Source organism: Telopea speciosissima, chromosome 6, assembly GCF_018873765.1.
Source record: "Telopea speciosissima isolate NSW1024214 ecotype Mountain lineage chromosome 6, Tspe_v1, whole genome shotgun sequence".
Taxonomy (NCBI): Eukaryota; Viridiplantae; Streptophyta; class Magnoliopsida; order Proteales; family Proteaceae; genus Telopea; species Telopea speciosissima.
In genome coordinates, this window is record NC_057921.1 from 34,180,285 (window position 1) to 34,198,326 (window position 18,042).

The following is an 18,042-nucleotide window of genomic DNA, read 5'->3' on the forward strand; positions in this document are numbered from 1 at the left end:
TAGACTGACCATGGCATCACTCTTGACCCAACATAATTTTTTATATTAGCTGCATACAAAAGTATATAAAACAGAGTTGCCAACCTCATTATAAAAATACACTTCATTTCCAAGGGGGATTATGACCGGATTTAGCCGATTGGTGATGCTACTGCTGCTGTTGAGCCTTAGGAGGTTGCTGGGGCTAATACTGAGGATGGGACTTATACTTATGCTGCGGCTGAGACTGATGTTCAGCCTGATCAAAATTACTAGTTGAAAAGAAACTATTCCAATCAGGCTCTGGTGGAATTGTGAGTATTGCCTTTTTTATCTCACCTACTTCTTTTGATAATTCTCTACAGAAATCTAAAGCTTTTTGATTGTCCTCATTCCATTTTTTCTAGCCCTCTCTTATTGCAATGGTCAGTAGATGTAAGTTGCCTACATCAATTTTAATCTCCTCCACTACCTCCTTCAGACCTGTAATTTCAAATTCAATGTCTTTCATTCAATTCTTGATATCTCCAAATGAGGATTTGAACAACTCTTTCAGTTCCATCATACTATTCTCAATACTAACACTCCTACTCATTACATTAGGCTCTAGGCTCCTACCGTTAGTATTACAAGCTTTTGCTGATCTGTCCTGTACTCCTGTTCTTAGGTGCTGATTAGCCAAAATTGATCTCTCAATACCATCTATTACCCTTCGTACTTGTTCAGGCAAAATTGATGTTTCATCAAGAGGAGATGCATCTAGACTGCAATGAATGTGGTCTTCATCACACAAATTGGGGACGGTCGATTGGTGATGTTCAACATTGTGAGACCGAAGGGGAATTATAGACATCCCCATTCTCCTGAACACACACAAATTGAAATCTGAGTCCAATTTCTTCTTTTTCGGTTCTTCACTCAAGTTTATCTCAAAGTGTTTCCAAACTAGAGTTAACATCCTTTTGAATGGCAAAGCACGTGACTTATTTTTAAATTTAAAAACAGACATGTACTTCCAAATTACATATCCAGGGTTCAATTTCCTCCCCACTGTGGCACAGTAAATAAGAAAACCTAGGTAAGGGATAACACTGTCCTTATTGCCTTTCCTAGGGAGGATATTGGACTGGATTATCAAGCTAATTATCCTTTGCTGATCTCTCAATCCTAGTTCTGTGATCTTACTGATTTTATTGTGCAAACCTTCTTTGCCAATGGCCCGGAATAGATCAGATTTGGTTACATGTTTTTCAATTTCATCACCACTATAGAAGAAAATCTCTTCTCCTTCATATGATATGTTTAAAATTGATGCTAATTTTTGAGCATAAAAAGATATGCGTTTATCTCTTATAACAGACACAATCTTATGATTATCCCCTTATGTTTCAATCTTTAGATTGCAGTAGAACTATCTGACAAGGTTTTGGTAACATTTTTCTTTGCATGTTATAATTCCTGTCCAACCTAAGTCATTAAACAACTTCCCAATGTCAAATGCCTGAAAATCCTTAAGTACCTACCTGTGATTACGTGTCTGTCAGCTTAGTTCTTCCAATTTTTTCCAGCTTTCCGATTAGCATACACCTCATCCATCTTGTATTTCATTCTGTTTTCACATATGAGTCGACCTTGATCGGTGTTACTTGATGATGACTTTTGCCTCCCATCATTCTTTTTTCTCTTTTTCTGCCTATCTTCGTCTGAATCTGTCGATGCGTCATCTGAATATGTAGATGCTTCTCTAGTTGCAGATGGTTCATACTCAGAAGTATCTACCTCAGCAGACTAACCCCTGTCATTATTGCTTCCTACTTCAAGTGAATCCTGTTGTTCGGAGGGCCTTCTCGAGTCTGAAGACTTGCTCAATGACTCAGAAATCCTGCTCTCGCGATCGGGAGATGAATCTTCCTGCTCAGACCGACTAGGATCTACCCTGCTTGTTTTATACTCACCTTCGGATATGGTGTGGTTTTGCGCTCTACCCTTCCTTTTTGCCATACTCAGTCATAAGAAACAAAGGAGACGGTCGAACAATGTATTTGCAATCAGTGGAGGGAGATGGAGATTTGAATGAGACCTAAGTTGGTTCAGCAAGGAGAAAATAAACATTAAAAAATAAAGGAATTTAAAACAAAAAAATAAACAACAATATCCTACCAGGTGTTATGGACGGGTAAAAAACCTGTATAATATTTAACACCAGCAACAACTAAAAGAACTGTACCGACTTAATTCCAAAACGTATACCGACTTAGGTCCTATACCGATCAGATGGTGATCCGAATCGATCAAAATCACATAGTACAAAACGGTTAAATCCCCCTACATCCCCAACTCCATGCATGCACAGACTTGAAGCGAAATCAATAAATAACACAATAACGACCTTAAACATCATTGTTTACATGGAATGAAATATTCCCTTCATTCTTTTAGCATAAAAAAATATAAAAAAATATTTCCTTAATTGATTATATGGCCATACACGGTAACATTCCCCTTTTACACCTTAGTTTAAAACCTTATATGCATTGTCCTTGTATAAGACATTGATTATTTGGTAAGAATTAAATTGTATAAGATTCATTGAAACACATACTTATCAGATTTAAAACACGTGACAATATAAAGAGGAGAGTATGACACTTCTAAAAAGGAATTTTTTTTTTTTTTGGTCAAAAGGAATTTTATTGATAGGAAGAGTCTTTACAAGCAGTAACATCTGCAGCACACAGTTGTAAAAGCCACTGAGAGGTACATGGCCACACAATCGGAGACTCAACCGATAAGGTCGCCCTGGCCAAGGAATCCGCCACATAATTGGAGGATCTTGGAACAAAAGAAAAAATACATGAATCAAATTTCTTTTGCAGATACAAAATATCATGGCAAATACTATGAATTTCCTGCTCCACCTGTGAATCTGCAGTTAGTTGCTGGATCAATGTTTGACAATCCGATTCCACTGTGACATGGGTAGCTCCAATTGTAACCACATGTAATAGTCCAGATCGAATAGAAATTGCTTCACCAATTAGAGCTGATTCACAATGGATGCAAGAAGAAGAGGCTGATATTGGAGAGCCAAACTCATTTCTAAGGATAAAGCTTATGCCACCCCATTTTGTTTTATTATTACAAGCAACATCATAGTTGATTTTAATGACATTCGGGGGAGGAGGATTCCATTTGGATGTAGGATATGTTTGAAAAGTTGAGGAGCCATCCTTAGTTTTTGGGTGAGTTTGTGCAGTAGTAGATAATGATTCCCAATATTCTTTTCCCAAAAAGAAAATACTATTCAACATCATAGGCAGAACACTTTAAAATTCCAACTGTTTAGATGACTGCACCAAAAAAGAAAAAAATGTATTAAAACTGTTAGATCATTCACCACGACTATACTTCTTGTTGAGCGCTTCCCAAATCGTAGAACCAAAATCAAGTGAATAGTAAGCACGATACAATTCAACAGAGAGAGAATTCAATATACGATATTTGCACTCGTCGTCTGCCTCCAGCCATGTGATCCTCTCCGCCTCAAGTGCAACATCATCAGTTTCGCTTGGTTTCAATTGTATTAAAGCAAACGCTACCCCACTTTGACTCAAAGCAAACAGCATCATACGTTTTCAATGTTCAAAATTTTAACCGTTGAACAAGTCAATTTTGTCAAACAGAGAATCAATCCTCTTTTGCTCCGGCGACTGAAGAGCACTGAGAGCACTGAGCGAGGGCACAACATTAGTCGGATGGGCAGCTGGATCTGCCCCATTGGTGGGAATGCCAGGCATGTCTTACACCTATTTGAACACCTTAAGTTTGTTAGAAAATAGGATTGTAGGCAATCGGTATAAGACATGACAAAATCTGCTTGTATATAAATACTAGTAAAAATGCACGTGTAAGCATTTGTTAAGTGCTGGAGAGAAAATTATTTTGGTTTTATAAGGTAGTGAGACTTTCTCAATGTGCAAAATAGTATGAAGTATTAAACTAATATTCAATAAATATTGATGCATATCATAAAAAAATTATGGGAAATGGTGTCAATGGTCTCCTTCACCATTGCTTTTAAATCTTATGAAGTTTGATTTGGGAAATAAGGTCTTGAATTAGTCAAACATAATCAAACTGAGCCAAGATAGCAGAATAAAACTGAAATCATGAAACAAAAAGTCACAAATACAGCTATGTAGTACAGATTGAAACAAAAACAAAAAATTTAAAATAAATTGAAAATAGGGCAGTAGAGGCTCGATATGTAGAACTTTACAACTTTAGAACCAGAATGTAAATGGAGCTGAAATTCCAGATGAGTGGAGATCCTGACGGATCCCAACTGTGGCTGAAATCTCAAGTTAGGCCCACAACCCTATGCATGTGTGATGGACTAAGAGCGGTTATGAAGCTTAGTATTTTCTGTTTAAATAGAAAATTTCCTCTACAGTCCAGATATAGTTAAAGATCTACCAAATAACTACTTTAATTTCAAATTTCTTCTGTCAATGGTTGGGTTCGACTAATCAAGAGGTTATCTAGATTCAAATACATCCATAAATCTATAATCCTACAAAAATAAAAAAATAAAATGCTAGAGACCAACTGAGAGTAGAAGAGTTAACAACCCCCTAGTTGTGGAGATATTGGGACAGCAAGACGGGTTCAAGAATATTGGATAAAAATAGAAAGATGTTGAAAAAGATTCATTCATGTACCAGTTAGATTAAGGTTCTCTTGACTGGAGAATAGAATAATTTTATGGAAAAACCTAATTGAACAAATGTGGAAATTTCATATCATCATCACCCATATGCAGCCCAGAAAACCCCCTAAGTAAATAGTAGATCTTGTTAGTTAAAGCCCCGAAAATTTGGGTTGAATAATCCTGAAGTTTTCAAAGTAACACAATAGTGTATCCTTTTGAGTGTGTTAATTAGATCAACCATTAAGGGGAAAAATTTGTATGTACAGGATTTTCGATCAACGAAAGATGAACCCACTACCATTTAATAGTAAGTGCGCTGGTGGTGGTGTTATCCTACATTTGGGAGTGGAGCTAGCAATGACAGCAAGAGGAGCACAATCCAAATGGTCAACATATTGCAGACAAACACCAGTAAATAGGACAATCTATAAGTTAGAAAAGGATGACTAAAAATACCAAATATCCTCCAAATGGAAGGAAGTAGAGAACAAAAACAAATATACAAAGAATAAAAAAATCTTTGAGTGTGCAATAACTCCAATCGAAAAATGCCCAACAGACAAAACAGTCCAAAATGGAAAAGGACCATAAGCAACAATTCATCGAAACTCAAAACTATTATGAAATTAATTAAAACTACCGGTCCCTACATCCATTACATGTGCGATAATTAACCTACAAAATGAACGTAGTGGTCAACAAATATATTCTTCTTCAATCAAACGGAGAAAAGCAAAAATACATTAACCAAATTGAAATTCTATTGATTAGAAGAGTAAAGAAGAAGAAAAAGGAGGAGATGTACATCTACGTTTTCCTCTTATACACTAAAAGGAGGAGATGTACCTTATAAACGTTTTCCTCTTATACACTCGATCAAACGAAGAGAATTATACTTCTTCGAGCCTTCACTATCTCCAAGTCAGAGACAAATAAGAAATGGAGAAGATGAGCTCTCTATGTAATATCATATTATTGTCTACAAACACTGGCCAAACCAGAATCCGAAAGGGTTTAGGGAGGAATGAAATGAACTTAGTTTTGTCCTTGGGAAACGAAAAGGTTTAATATTTTTTGGTTTAAATATTATTAAGGTTAAGAATGACCTATAAATGAATAGTTTTGATTTAATTAATATAATATAATAATAAATGAACAGTTTATTATTATTAAGAATGAACTATAATTGTGGGGTTTTTGCTTTGGAGAAGTTATTCTCTATCCTTTTCTTTTTATTGTAAAGATTATCTTGGATTGGGATTATTTTATTCAAGTCTGATTTGGTTGCTTTTTTCTTATTGGTTGTTAATGTATTAGGTTAGTTTGGAACTCTTATTTCCTATTGGTTGAGTGACGTAAGCTCTAATCAACAAATCACAGGATTCTACATATTCTAGAGAAGCTATAATGGGAGTGGGATGAGATGGGAGTGGGTTTTGTTAGGAAGATGAAAAGTATTTGGCGTAAAAACAAATAGGTTTTAAATCAAATTAATATTAAATAATATTAAGTATATACAATATTAAATAATATTAAGTATATACAATAATAAATACTAAGGGTACCAAAGATTTTGTAATTCTTATAAAAAATGACAAAAAGGTAAAGACTATAAAAGTATAATTCTTATTAAGGATGAAGATATAATTCTCAAATGAAAGTTTAGCTACCAAGCATGTGTTCATGCTTTTATATAATAGAATAGAATAGATAGATAGATAGATTACAATCAAAGCCAACAAGCTATTGTGACGAAGTTAATGAGGGTTGTTGGGGTTGAATTGTTCACTTTACTTTGTTGGGTTTTCTATATGTTGGGAACTGGAATCTTAACAGCAAAAGATCTTCTAAATAATCCACAACTTTCTTTACGTATGCCCAAATCTCAATCGAGTTCTGTGTCCAAATAAATTACCTAAACAGTGGTTGAAGATTTAATTAATCTCCTCTTCATTGAGCCCAAAGCAACATTTCCTTTCCATTAGTAAAGTTGTATGAGTAAATGCACGTGTTTGCTTTTTTTTCATATATAAATCATCAAAATAAACATTACAGTAATCTATTTTTTCTTTTATTTCTTTACAAAAATTTTTCATTTTACAATGGCAAAGGTTTTTTTTTCATATATAAATCATCGAAATAAAAATTACAGTAATCTATTTGTTCTTTTATTTCTTTAAAAAAAAAATTTATTTAGAGGGAGAGAGGTTGATCCTGCCTTAACCGCTAGTGCAAAAACAAAGAGTTCCTTATCAAACAATACTAGCATCACCGTTTAGAAGATCGGATTCAACTTTGCACCATTTGTTCTTTGCAGCAAATAACAACGCAGAGTAGTCGTTTATTCTGCTATTCCCCATAAAATAAGTATTAAAGCAATGACAGCTATGAAGCATGTACGGTGATATGACATATCAAAAATATTAATGTCAAGTTTTGAACATGATCGATATGTAATGAATTTATGTCTATTCGACTCTTCCAATAAGCAAAAAACAAGTGTTCAATTTTCCTTTCTTTCTTTGGTCAACAAATCGAAATCTAAACTGACAAAGATAAAACATTTGTGGCCAATGATGTGCTCAAAGATGCACCTTTGTCGCATGTGTAAATTTTAAAGGATTTGTAAACAAATTTACAAGGTTAACGAAGATAACATGATAGGGTTGTAATGTAATGTGTGAACGGTCAAAGTACGATGTGGTTTGAACCATTAACCAACACAATATTTTAAAAATCAACCCTAACAGTCGACCGATCTATGATGCTTGGTTGATGATCAAAAGTGATAAGTCGATCTATTATGGCCATCCAGTTGACCGATCAATGGTGACTACTCTAATAAACCTACCTATATATGGCTTAGAAGAAGGTGGGCATATTCAGTAAGCAACATACAACATCAATCTTCCCCTCTTATATGAGTATTAATGATTGTGGCTGGGTCTCTGGGGTCTTACATCATGTTTGTATATATGTATTATTAATTACTAACTGTGTGTATGTGTGTAACGTAGTCAAGTTTAATGAGCATGTGCTTATGAAGTCCTAAAATCGAGGGTGAAAGAGTCATTTCCTCCTTTAGTTCGAAAGCTAACCCTAGTCACCCTCTTCCTCTTCTTCTTCTTCCCGATTTTGAACCCTAAACCCCTGGACATTTCATTCTACAATCTCTATTCATCTCTCACATCAAAGTATCAGTAAATTTTTAGATCAATATTGATCTTACGGTACTTGTTGTGATCCTGATGACGTCAAAAAGAAGAGGAGGGAAGCCTAATCCTTATATTTTGGCTTAAATGATGGGAAAAGTTGATGTCAAAGAGTATTATAAGAAGTGTAATTCTAGTTCCTTGTAAGAAGGGGTGAACACTAACTAATTTAGGGATTCAATTAAGGGTAACATGTATAGTAGTGTATGTAAAATCAATTTTACAATCAATTTTTTATCTTGTGGATCGAACAAAGTTCCCAACCTTGTATATACTGAATTGTATCTGTTACTTGCAAGATAATGTACAAAATAAAATAAAATAAAAGAGAAATAATAGGGATAGAAAGAGAGGAAGAGAGAGATAAATTTGGGATAGAGTTTTGCTTTACAGACGAAGCAAATATATATATATATATGTATATATTTTTTTGGGTAGAAACTCAAGATTAATTTTAATTTTTCAAATCTCGTTTCTATTTCACCTTTTCATAAATAAATATACGTAAAATAATTGGTTATCACAACTACCCACTTCCCACACCTACAACTTCTCCTACATTTTCTCTCCAACTCATCCGGTTGCTAATAACTAATTACACACTTACTACTAATTAAGTACTGAATATTAATTAAATATTAAATAAGATATACGTAACAGTATCGTACCACCAAAATCAGATTTGTATCACAAGCTTGATGAAGAGGATAGTAAATTCCAAAACTACATTAGTTATTGTACAGCAAGAGACAGATTAAACATTGTATATTGCAAACCAGTTTACAAAAACCTGAATGAACAACATATTCCCAAACTTAAACATACGGTATCAGCATTCAGAATGAATAGTAGATTTGTCAGGAGGTCTTTGGTGACTTGGCCTCAGTATCTGCACGGGCATTAGACGAAGGCTGACCAAGCTTGTGGGCTTTCGAAGGCCTACCTCTGCCACGACGCTTTGGTTGGCCCGCTGTTGCAAGTCCAATAACCGTTTCAATTTTTGCTGAATGAGTACCACCATCACCTATTGTAGGGTTGGGTTGAAAGTGGGTACTCATAAGATTTGATACTTGTCATGGGCATCCAGAAACTGCAAAATCAGTATTCATCTCAGAAAATTTTTTTCACCCCAGAATATATATTAGGAACAAAAAAACTGATCACAGACGTATATGAAAGTTATGGATAAACATACAATGTCAAGTTCTGACTGAGCAGCTACAAGTTTGGCATCTAGTTCAATATTTTTTGCTTGTACCTTTATTCCAACAATACTATATGATTCATAAATCCTCTGAGTATCAGCTTCATAAAATATTATCATTGGGGGTACATGTACAAGACTACAACAGTTAATGGATTGCTCAATACAATATGATACATACCTTATTCACAATGCCCCTTGCTGTTTCCAACTGTAATGCTAATTCTTGATTTTCCTTGAGCAATGCCTGAGACTGAAAGAAGGGAATTTCGGATAAATAGTGAATAAACCCTTATCATATTCAAAATCAAGTGTCATAGTGTTAAAATTACCTTCTGATAGGAATCAATGTATAGTTCCCGGTATCGATTTTTGTTCCCCTGCACTCACAAAACATACAATATTCATAAACATAAAACATCACATATTAATTGAGATGAAAAACATCTACGTTGATAATCATTCGAATAGTATTTCCTTACATGATTTTCATACATCTCTTTTCCCTTCAAACTAGAACACTCTCGTTTCTCCAATACAGGACCCTGCTGTTCTTCATTCTGCTGATGCTCGGGTACTTCTTCACTTAAGTCAATGGTTGCAATGACAGCATCTCTACTTTCACTCCCCTTTCTACTATATGATGGAGACTGAATACGCCCCGATCGTCGAACCTGAATATTAGAACTACCGGATGTTCTCCCTTTTGATCTTTGGCTTTTACTTTTGTCATTCATCTTTACCAAAACCCATAAAAAAAATTAATAAATTTAAAAAAAAAAAAAGAAGTAAACACATTTATATTTACAAATGGTGCATCCATGTTGTGAATCATGTGGGAAGCCAAAATATGTGTATGGTTCACAAGTAGAAGAGGAGAGGATGTTCCTTAACAACCTGAAAAACAGACTGGAGAAGATAGAACCGTAATGCATAACAATTGGACTGCATACAACCCCAAATCTTATTCTAAATAATCGATTTTTCCAAACAATAAATCTACGGTTTCGTTTTGTAATCTACTATTCAGTTTCTCAATTACATTTTATATACATATTACTGACGACATTTGTTTGTATTTCTATTGAATATATAGAAAACAAATGACATTATCCTCTATGGCTAAATAACAGAATTTGGGGAAGCAAAACCAAAAAAATACCTGGACTGGGATAACCAGAAATAGAGAAATGAAAATGGAACAAAGTAACATACCTTGAAATGAGGCTTAATGATGCGTAGTGTAGAAGGAGCTCAAACAAACAGAGGAGACAGAGACGACCGATCCTTCAAACAATGGCTTAAGTTTAGGGTTTCTTGTCCACCTACTTACAACAGAGAGTAGTCGTTTAGTCTGATTTGCCAAATAAAATAAGGCTATTTTTTTTTCTTTTCTATTTGGTAATGAATAAAAAATATGGAACTGACATTGGCGGCCAACTTTTTACCCAAATATTAATGGACTAACAAGTATTGAACATGAGCGATATGCAATGAATTTATGTCTTTTCGACTCTTCCAATAACGCAAGAAACAAGGTTCAAAATTTCTATTTTTTATTTTGGGTCAAATTCTGGGTCAAGAGTAATGTTTTGATCAACTCGAGAGTGGAGTCAAATTAATTGAATCACAAGTACAAAAATTATAACCATGGATCGTGGCCAATGATGTGCTCAAAGATGAACCTTTGTTGGATGTGTAAATTTTATAGGATTTAAAAAATTTTTGCAAGGTTTATGAAATTAACACTCAGCCTTATAATGTAAAAAATTAATGGTACTTATATGATTTGATTTGTAGCATTAACCCAAATATTTTTTTTATCAATTAACCCTAACAGTCAACCGATCAGGTTACTTGGGTGATGATCAAAAGTCATAAGTCGATCTATTATTTGTACCAGTCGACCGATCATTGCTGACCACTCTAATAAACCCACATATATAAATTGATATGAAGGTGGGCGTATTCATTCTGGAACATCTAAGGTGAGTCTTACACTCTTACATGAGTGAAAGTACATAAAGCACTCTATGGGTCTGTTTTCCCATACAGTCACAACTAGGGATGTAAACGGATCGGTTTCGGCTCGGATAGTGCTATATCCGTATCTGCATCCGCATCCGATTATCTTTTTCGACGAATTCAGATAGAGCTAAACGGATACGAACATAGATACAGATCGGAGATTTAATCCGTTTACATGTAAATATAGCTTGTCGGATTGGTATAGCCTATCCGTATCCGCATCAATTTACCTTTCGGATGGATTCGGATAATTCTAAACGGATACGGAACCGGATTTGAGCTATTCATTTACACCCCTACTCACAACTGTTACACTATTAAATATTGTATATATACATTAGAATTAGTAGTTGTTGTATGGGTCAATAGGGTATTACGATTTATTTTTAATATGATTTCTATATATGAATTTATTGATTGTGTATGGTTGTCAGGGAACCTAGGGTAAATTTTGTGTATGTATTGTAAATATGTAATTAGTAAGTATGTCTATGTGTCAGGGGTGTAACGGTTACTTTGAGTTATGTGTATACAACATTTAATAGTTGTCACTCGAATATAAGTTATCAGTTATTTTCGTAGTCTCACTGGTATGAACATATGATATTGGTTAGTAAACTTATATATGTGTCTCAATGTCTACAAGGGGTCTAATGATATTTTTTATGTCAATAGGATATATGGAATTAGTAGTTGTGGTTTGGGTATCAAAGGTCTCAAAAGGTTGTTTTGGTTTCCCTATATCAATTATATATCTATATAATTCATAATTGTGTATCACTGTAAGCATTCGAACGGGATTTTGTTTTTTTTGTTTTGTACGTAATCTTAGGGGGTGCATATGACTAGTTTTATATGAATTCTATATATGTAATTGTCTATGTGTCAATGGGATCTGCCAAAAATTTGTTTTCTATGAAATCTAATTAGTTATAAACTCATTCTGTTGATATTCATAAGTTAAAACTACCTGCAATATCAATGTCCTAAATTAGAAGAAATTTCTTTATATTTGAAACAATAATCTTAACAAAATCAACCCATCAACGATGACAAGTTGACCGATTAATGTAATAAAGTCGACTGCAAATTTGGAACATTCGACCGATAGAGTTAAAGACTATAAATGGCTTAGGTAACACTATATACATATATCATTACAAGTCGACCGGTTATTGTTACCCTAATTCCTATTATCCTCTATACAGAACGCATATCATGTACTGTTGCTCATCGATCCATCATATGCATACATTACATGATGGGTTACTAAGAGCAGATCCATCCATCATAGCCGTCTTGGTTCTAAGTCATAAAAGCATACCGAAGAACTTTAGGGACTTTCAATTTATCAAAAAAAAAAAACTTTAGGGACTTTCATATTTGATTTACAATCACGAGGTTCGAAGAAGCTCTAACACTGATCTTTCAAAAATACCACCAACATCACTTCTCACAACTGTCCCATTATGAACCCAAAAAGGGGAAAGGTTTCATACACAGCTATGTAAGCCGTGTATGTGAGAGGGTGGGAGTTTGAAGACATTATTATTGGGTGGGGGTTTATGACATTTTGAATTCTTTGTGAGAGGGGACACAACCGTGTGAACCATCATTTGAATGGATCCATTTTCCTTTAAAGTCATTTACACAGTTGGACGGTGATTACTTAGTTGAATCAGAGAATGGTGAAGATGGAGTCTGAGACCATGAATGAATCCGGTGAACGGTATCCTCTCCGAGTGGGAAGCCCATCCCCTGTAGTCGGTTCGGCGGGGATGACCTCCAGTACACAATCACCAGGTACTTCTAAAAAGCGCTCGCCTGATTCTCCTAACTTAGGTGGTATTTCACCGTGTCCGACTTTGCCTCCAGGGTTCAGTCGTCGGGCGATCACTATCACCTCTGACAATGACCTTATAAGCATGGTCACGGTTATGGATAATCAGCTTGAGGAGATGAAGATGATGCTTGTCCAATTGGAACATGAGCAGGGGTGTATTGTAAGAAAGACTGGGGTGTTGCAGTCGAAGATGGGGGAGTTCCAGAAGGTGTTATATTAGATGAAGGGGGGGTGTGCGGGAGGCATTAGAGGATGAACATTAGCAGAGGAAACGTGCTGATCATTATTAGACGGAGATGGAAGAGATGAAGAGGCATTGGAAGAACGCATCTGCCACACTCGATCAAGCCTTTTGCCAAGCCTTCAATCTACCTAAGTGTCTGCGACCTTCTCCATAGTGCTCACATTGTTGTTTCGATCATGAATTGATATCCTTTCTTAGTTTTTTTTTATTTTTGGTCAAGATGTTCTTTTTTTTGTCTGGTTTTTTTGTTTTGGTCCCATATCTGGGGCATTATGATGGAAGTTCTTTTCACCTGTTTGTCTTTAATGGAAATGAACAAGTTTGCGTATCTCCTTTGTGGTTTTGCTCTTGGGTGTCTTTATGAAGGCAAGTCGGAGGGTTAACAATTGAATAATAGCGCAGTTGGTAATGGTAGATAATGGTGTGTAAAGGGCTATTGTTACTAGGAGGACGAAGGTAACAAAATAATTCGACCAACTTTCTTAATCGGACTTCCACACACATACACGCAGACGGATCATGTTAATAAGACGCCCCATTTCGTAAAGCGGTAAACTGATTAAAACTTAACATTGGAAGTATCAGTCTCTTGATCATGATAATCGATCATCTGTTCATATAGCTTCTTTAAAACTGAACTCCTAATATCGGGTGCCTCCTAGCATTAGTTCTGATTTATACTCTGTGTAATTATAAAAAAAAAAGGAGATAACAAAATATATCAAAAAAATAAAAGAAAATCGTGCCTTCTAACATTTAATTGGCTAATTACTATGTTTCAGCCTTATACCAAAATAAATAAGTACCAATTGGAATAATGAAAATTCATGCAAAACCCTAACCCCGATAGAAGACATCTAATACCCATACACATAAGGATGTAAGCAGATCGAATTCGGCTCAGATAGTGCTATATCCGCATCCACATCCGATTCGCTTTCATAAGGATTCAGATAGTGCTTATTGTGATTGTAAGTTGTGATTTGTATTCCTAAATTAAATAGTTACAAGAGATGATATTTATAGTTACAATGAGACTCATTGGGTTAGGATTCTATGAAGGATTTACATGTGATAAGGATGGTAGTTACTATATCTCACATGCGATAATAATAGAAGGATTCTATTATCACATGTGGTGGTTAAAGGTAAGAGGTTGAGACTGTTAACGAAACCGAGGATACCCAGTATAACGCGTTACTAGAATGATAACGGCTAACGGCTATATTGGTCAATAGTGCTAAACGGATACGGACACGGATACGGATCAGATATTTTATCCGTTTACATGTAAATATAGCTTTTCGGATAGCTATGGCCTATCCGTATCCGCATCCATTTAGCTTTCAGAAGGATTTAGATAGTGATAGACGGATATAGACACAGATACGGAAACAGATTTTGGCTATTCATTTGTACCCCTACATACACAGCTAATAATCGTAGCACTAACCATACCCATATATAACTACTAATTAATTCTTATAAAAAATTAATGACAAACCGTAATACCTAAATATGACCCATAATATACAAATTTCCATTTTCCCTTTTGCTTTTTGCCTTTACACATTTCCTTTAAAGTGAGGAGGAAACCTTACAGCCCATACTTGGGATGGTTAACAGTTGTGAATTTTCCATGGGATATTTACTTATTAGCCCACATAGTAAGTGACGAAAAAGGCAAAAATTGAGCTTCGGGATACACAGCTGTGCAGTTATATCACAACATAACACGATCAAGAGTACTGAAGACACTACAAGCTACTCTCATTGATTTGATTGATACTTATGAGTTTATGGCCTTGTCTATCTTCTCCGGCGTGCACATTAATGCCTACATACATAATCATTGCACTTTAAAGAGAAAAACCCTAAATGAAAATATCGGATGTTGCATGGTAAGTGGCTTTTGGAATAGAAGGACTCCCTAATAAATTAAAATGGGAAGGCTAAAAATGATATTCTCGTAAAAGAGATGGATGGCCATGTTTAACTCTCTTCTCAAACTTAAACGCTGACGCAGACAAATAGAGATAGATATAGAGAGAGAATAAGAGAGGTAGAGGATGTCGATATAAACTCCAAAAAATATGTAATCAGGTGAAATAGTACAGAACGAAAATAGGATTGAAGTAGGTTGTCCATAAAATCAGGATTGACGGTAGTATCAGGAAGGTTCAAATTGAAAGAAACTTGACGCTGAAGAAAGAGCACTTTAAAAAAAAAAAAACAAAAATTAAAAGGACAAGAAACAGAGCCACTGTGACTTTGTGTGAGACCTTGAAAGAAAGAAAGACAAAATTTTGCTAGGAAAATAAATGTAGTTGGCGGGAAAATAGAAGCAAGATAGCTAAGGTAATATGAGAGAAAGACACCCAATTAGTTGAAAACTTTGACTAACAAGGAAACAAAGAACTTTACCTGCCAAATTATTTCCTATAAAAGCAAATGGTATCAGGCTATCAGTATTACTCCACTCTACTCCATCCAATAACTCTTCCTTTAGGCCACCCATGAAGATTCCTAGTAATGTTCCAACTCACCAAAAGAATGGAACATCATTCTCAACTATCAACCATAGCAGGAGGAGGACAATACCCCTCTTCAACTGAGAAGCGCTCAGAATAGGTGGCGTAACCACCTTGCCATTCTCCATGCTGGACGGATTCTTCCCCAACATCAAAGGCCATGTTCAAGTGCTTTGAACCCAATCATTATACCTGATGATCCGATGGTGGTCGCATACATTGACATCACCTCGAGTTCTGACGAGGAGGATGAAGTTCCTACTATCAAAAAAGAAGAGGGAACTTCTAATCTGCCTTTTTTTATAAAAAGAGAGGAGGTGGAAGCGACTGCGATGGGGGATGAAGTGAAGGTGAAAGGCAAAGCAGTTTGCGCCACTGCTATCAAAGATGGGGCTTGGATCGAGTACACCAGCAAAGGGAAACATGGTACGTCTAACGTACTCTGTACGTCCTAATAGTGTACTCTCCCACCTTCATATTTTAGGTCGATATTGCTCAGCCGTCGTTCGTTATCAGCATTATCTCACAGCAACTCGACCACGACGGGAAAGTCTACCAAATAGTTCCCTACCTATCATCTCTTGTGTCTGCTTCCTTAGATTGGTTTATATTCTCCCTTTAGAACTTTTGTGGGCTGAGCAATTCTGCATTACTTTTGTTTGGTCTGGGAAGCTTTTGTGTCTTAGACTTTTTTTGGGAATGTTCTGCATACTTTTGTGTGTTTGTTAGGTTACCTTTTGTAAGTTTTTGTAGAAAGAAGGAATTTGTGCAGTTTTTAGTTTTGTTGGGGTAATGTTCACCTACTCAAGTGTACGTCCTCAACTCAAAGTCATTGAGATAGAATCTATATTGTAAAAATGTTCCATCTGAACGAATGTGAGTTGATTGTGTACACCCACGTACGTTAACATTCACCTCCTCCTGTACCCGTTTCCAAATATTTAATGAAGTACTTTTTCAATCTTCATCTTTAAATTAGTGTATTTTTACTCAAACTCTATATCCTATGATCTCAGCTCCTCATCATAGCTAGACACGTGGTTTTGGTGCATTTCCAACAGTAGCGGATGGACTGAATGCTGTAGATAAATTTTGTAATCCTCTATGTCTTAGACTGACCAAAGCCACGTGCCAGTCTCTCCACAACATGGGGACCAGGAATGGGATAATGTGGAAAATAACTTAATGGTGCATTGTGATGTCATGGAATGATGGAAGTGAGGTAGAAGCGCCAGGCATTGGGCCTTGCCGCACACATTCCTAGGCGTGCGCCAAGATGTGTGTGGCAAAACTCAACTTGGTGAATGACACCTGGCAAGACCATGGCATTGGGTTTTGCCGCACACATTCCTTTTCAGTTTTTTCAGCCAACCGGATTTTTCTCCTCTCAGGTTCCTTCATCTATAAGTTTCTATAAGTACCCCCCTAGAATTGTAACACATGGCACTAACTAATCTAACAGATGAGAATAACTAACCTTTACCCAACTCAATCATAACCTAACCTAACATTCTCTCTCCTCTCTCACTCCTCCCCATCCATCGTTCACCGTCACACCTGCAACTCCTCTCTCACTCTCACTCCAGCCGTCCCACTCCCCTGGTTTTAATCCACTCCTCCAAAATAACCTCCTGCTCCCACTAACTCTCAGGAGGAAAACCCTGCTTTCTTCTAAAGCTCTCTGCATTGTAGATATCAACTCCATCCTCCAAGCTTCCAACCAAAAAGAAAAAGAAGAAGATCAGGCAAGAGCTAGAAGACGAAGAGAAACGTTCATTAAGAGTCATCATCATCGTAATCTTCTACGCCTTCTTCAGCTATGGTTTCTAATGTAGGAGAGTTTGAAGATTTCTAAGGAGAGATCAAAAGGGCTGGAACAACCACCATCCATGACTGAAAATACCTGATGCCGACCCTTGCCATTAAAATTGCAGGGAACCTTGAAGTACTAAGTTAAATATCTCTTCTTTTCTTCCATAATTATCTCTGGTGGAGGAGAGAAAGAGAGATCTTAGGAGAAGATCGAGATGGAGCTATAAGAAGCCTTCTTTACCTTCTAAGGGATGAGAAATTTAACTTTGTTCTCAATCAAATCAAATTGGTTAAAGTTTGTTTCTTTTTTAAATTCGTGTATTTGTGTTTGGATTCCAATTTGTTCATAATTTCAGGCTATACCCTAATGAGAACAACTGAATATGTCCTCTTCTTCTCTTAGTTGTACTGTTTGTTTCTTACTTCCTCTTGATATTCTGAGAGAAAATAGATTCATGCCCCATTGTTTTCGAGGTTC

At 35.9% G+C, this 18,042-nt stretch overlaps 1 long non-coding RNA gene across 1 annotated transcript; it reads right to left on the reverse strand.

The window, feature by feature from the left end:
- Positions 1–435: 435 nt before the first annotated feature.
- LOC122663653 lies at positions 436–17,686 on the reverse strand. The gene is made up of 3 exons (XR_006333206.1): positions 17,559–17,686; positions 17,413–17,420; positions 436–447 (listed from the first exon to the last, which is right to left on the reverse strand). It is a non-coding gene; the product is annotated as an uncharacterized LOC122663653 (long non-coding RNA).
- Positions 17,687–18,042: the final 356 nt, after the last annotated feature.